At 35.7% G+C, this 4498-nt stretch overlaps 1 long non-coding RNA gene across 1 annotated transcript; it reads right to left on the bottom strand.

The window, feature by feature from the left end:
* Positions 1–3191: 3191 nt before the first annotated feature.
* Positions 3192–3975, bottom strand: LOC140021572 (uncharacterized). The gene is made up of 3 exons (XR_011825456.1): positions 3820–3975; positions 3652–3710; positions 3192–3529 (listed from the first exon to the last, which is right to left on the bottom strand). It is a non-coding gene; the product is annotated as an uncharacterized lncRNA (long non-coding RNA).
* Positions 3976–4498: the final 523 nt, after the last annotated feature.

The following is a 4498-nucleotide window of genomic DNA, read 5'->3' as shown; positions in this document are numbered from 1 at the left end:
AGTTGTCTTTCATATTTACAGATATTTTTTTTAATCCGTTCAAAAGATTTACGTTTATAATATTATTTTCTTGTCGTCTGCTGATTACTTGCTCACTTCCTTATATTCGAAAGTGGATTTTAATCTCATTTTGAAATGTCACGCATTAAACTGTAAGGAAAGGTCGCAACTGTACGACGTCGGTCGGATGATGTTTGCTTAATGGCTTCAACCTCAATAATGGAAGACCAGACCAGTCCATCTATCAGGGAAGAGACATTTATTGAATCAACGGCAGGAAATGCCCACATTCCAGCTGCCTCTTATTTAAGTATGTCACCTACCCACCTATTTCTTCTGCTTGGATTATCCCTTGACGGTGAAGGATCAATTTTTCCCGTGCAATTTTTTTGGAATTACACTAACGTGTATTCCTTTGAATAGGTTCACTGCTTCACTCACTCAAATAATACAGGTACATGACTTGCCCTTCGGGGCTCGGTTCCGTGGTTGTAGTCCCAGTTGGGGGAGAGCCACGTCCAGGGATCGAGTCCCCGCACTACCGTGGCTGGTGACGCTTGGGGCAGGCCTCTCTCAACCCGCAGGGGGATTAGTTGGGTCGTACGGTAACCAGTCCACGGGCCCAGATACCCGCTGTAGACAAAAAAAAAAAAAAAAAAAAATACAGGTACATGACTTAGCTCAATGGTAGAAGCCCAAAAAAAGAAAAACAAAAAACAAAAAGAAAGAAATCACTAAATGTTAGTCTTTGAACATGGGAAAGACCAGTTTCCTATTTAGAAACATGGACTAGTCTGACATTTAAAATATAGAAAAATAGTAGTATCAATGATTTAATAATTTACCCAAAAGCAACCCAGGAAAAAGAAAAGAAATAATAAACGCACGTGGGGTAGTTTATTGTATTGTATTGACTGAGGCGAGGTTTCGACTGTTCTCCAAGCGTGTGTTTTTATGGAATATGTTCATGCTGCACAAAATACCTTTTTTGATGGAAGGACCGCCCCAAATACCTAAAGCAAGCAACCAACCAAGGAATTCTATAATCATAAAAGGAGGATGGTAGCATTTCCATAGTCCACAAACAAGGACGTGCAGAGCAATCACAAAAGAGGTATGTAAATGAAATGCAAAATATATTAGAATTAGGATGTGTTTGATATAACTAAAATATAAAATATGAAGTTTGAAGTTTGATTCCATTAAATTACTAAATTGTTAAGTATTAAGGATACGCTTGATAAAATTGAAATTTAAAACTTAAAATTTGAAGTCTGAATCCATTAGTTTACTTAATTGTAAAGTAGTGTAAATCTGATACACTTGAGTGTATATCATCACATTAAGAGATAATTATTTTTTGAATCAAATTTTGTCTAGAAAATTTAGTGCCACTTAATTAATTAATTCAGACGTTCTGTTTTCTATTACCAAATACGTCCGAACATAAGATCTGAACTTATTAAATTTAAGTACTAAATTAAATTATCAAACAAGACTTAAATATGATGCATTTGAGTATATATTACATGAAATGATAAGTGAATAACTTATCATTTATTTTTTGGGAACAAATTTTATATAGAAAATTCAGTGTCATTTAATTAATTAATTCAAATGCTCTATTTTTTTATTATCAAACACATCCGAACATATTAAGATATAAATTTATTGAATTTAAATACTGAATTGGGTTATTAAAACGGGGCCTTAAACTTCAAATGTAATCAAGATTTTCCATAATTTCAATTATTATAGAATCACTGATCCAACCTTTTTATAACGTGTGTTGTTTTGCACTTCAAGGCGTAACTCCATTGCTGTCTATAGATCCCATGAACCAAATGTATCATGAGAGTCACCAGTCACAGGCATACATGTCCATGGACAAATTACTTAAGAAGCCTTGAATATCTTTCCTTAACAGAGGGAAACTTATTTTAAAAAAAAAAAAAAATTACTGATGGTCATCAGAGATTTCAGTGGCTGACACCTAAAATCCACTTTCTTTACTTTGACGTCCTTCTCTTCTCTCTACTTTTTCAGTTGTTGTGGAGAGTATAGGTGGTTTACACATTTCTTTAAAGCTTGCAACTTTCCTTTCAAGATTCCCCAATATCATCTTCTTTCTCTTAATCTACTTAGCTTACTCATATTATAAATTTATAATTCATTGGTTCAAATCAAGGGGTCTTGGATAGATCTTTGAAAATTCTGTTGTGTTTCCCAACTTTGATTGAAAAAAAGTAAAAATCTTCTGAAACCCTCAGTACCAACACTACAAGCAAGGCAATAACAGCTTTTTCTAAAAAGATTCTCCGACTTTTTTGCCTTCACTTGAATTTAGAGGGTAAATGAAAGATACTTGTCTAGCAGAATTGTCTGGCTCCAAGGCTACGAAAATGAAACATCCTCAGGTGCTTATTCTTACTATCAGACAAGAGGATGTCACAGCATGAAATATTCTGAAGCATTTTCTAATATGATTTTTTTCCATCAAATTAATTTGGCACAGTAATATGACTTTATTAGACGAAATGCATCAATACTTGAGCATTTCCAGCCATTCCAGGATACCCATCTATAGCACCATTTGCATCTACTTCACCGAAAAATCCTGTGAATATGGCATGGATTCAGAGATACAAACTAGCTGAATCATCCAGCAAAGTTTTGGTTTATGCTCATATTCACCAGCAACATGGGCATATGCAATTAGAAACTCTGTATAACCACTGTGGATACTTTGTTTTAGTCTCCTTACTAGAACAGTAGTTGGGCAAGGATAAGCAGTAAAAGGTTAAAAAATACACATAAAGCAAGGAGTCTTTAACGCGATTTTTTGTCATGGTAGTACAACTCCTTTTTCTTTTGATTTGAGAGGTATTTTGGGTGCCTGTTTCACAACAAAGAATAGTTAATTACTGATTCAATCTAGGTGGTGTTCTCTCTAATCAGGAAACTGCTTACTTGATATAAACATTGAAAGAACTCTTTGCATTTTGCCTGGAGAACTGGGATTGCGTGCTTTCATATGTTGGCAAGTGTAAAAACCATATATGTAGTGCCCGGGACATGAAGCTGAAATAAAATGCATTTCCCTGAAGGCCTAAAAGTTATCTCAAATAATTATAAGCTGTACTTCCCATTGTGCATCAACAGCACCCGATAAAATCATAAACCCTGAGATATTTATGAGACAGAATTATAGATTATATTGAGCCGACGACGGACACAATAAATGGTACAATATTTGTTGCACTCATGAGATTAGATTTGGGTCTCCTGTTTCCATGGCTAGGGAAGCTACTTTAATAAGATCATATAAGCTGCAAACAACAGGTATATATGATATTTATACGAAGGCAGACTATATATATAGTCAAGACAATTCCGGCACAAAAGCTAGCTAAACCTCGTCTTCTCAGGGCGTATGACGATTATTTGCTCCTGGTCCAGGATAGTCATTCACCTGGACATCCATCCTACGACTTGTGATGTCGTCTCTTGCAACTTCTGCATTCTTTATCTGATTTCACAGGCCAAAACGTGTCAACAAAGTTTTTTTTTTTGAAAAAAAAAAAAAAGAAGAAGCAAATGCATCAGGTTTGTTGTACGGCTGCGTAGAATTTGAAACTTGAGTAGTTTTACCTTGTTAATGCCATCTAGTCCTTGAATTGCACGTTTTTCATACAACAGATGCATTTTCCCTAAAATTACAAAAGATTACCACAAATCAATTGCTTAACCAAATAAGTACCGTAAGAACAAGAACAGTAAAAAATTGCACAATCTTTTGACAAGGAGTGTAGTTTTTACTCGATGTTGGGAGAGCATTCAGTGGAAGAAGGAAAGAGAGAGCTAGGAAAGTCACTAATAGGTGAAGGGCTCCCCCCGCCATTTGCTATTACATTCTTCAGTATAGGGAGTTTGATGGGTTAAAGCCTAAACATAATAGTTCGCTTCTTGAATAGCAAGTTCTCTATTTATATATGACAGATTCAGACACTTCTTCATGCAAGGGTTGTCGAAACATAGAAAAATCATTACTATAATGAAGTCAAAAAAGTAATAAAAGATCCCCTTCCTGAAATGGAGGCATGCCTAACCTAGCTAGTCTCCCTTCCCCTCCACTGAAAGCTGCCTACATCCGTTTTTGAGCACCATATGTGGGGCTTGACTTTAAAGTAGAGCTTAGAACACGTATGCATTGGAACAATACGTTCAACTTATAATTCCATTACTTAGGAAGTTCAACTAACATGGCTGCATGCCATGCCATGTGACTCTCAAGCTGAAATAGTGGAGCACTTCTACTCAAATCAACAAGTCAACGAAGCAATATGAAGAGTAGAATCCACCAGGGAATTGAACTATTGAAGTGAAAGGTGACAAAAGAGCAATTTTACATTGCCCTGTTGCTTTCTCGTTTTGCCCTGAATTCTTAGCAGTCCAAAGTTGGAGATTAGTCACTACTTACAAGAGGTAGAGGGTACCT

Source organism: Coffea arabica, chromosome 11e, assembly GCF_036785885.1.
Source record: "Coffea arabica cultivar ET-39 chromosome 11e, Coffea Arabica ET-39 HiFi, whole genome shotgun sequence".
Classification (NCBI taxonomy): domain Eukaryota; kingdom Viridiplantae; phylum Streptophyta; class Magnoliopsida; order Gentianales; family Rubiaceae; genus Coffea; species Coffea arabica.
This window is presented reverse-complemented; position numbering and strand designations above follow the sequence as displayed.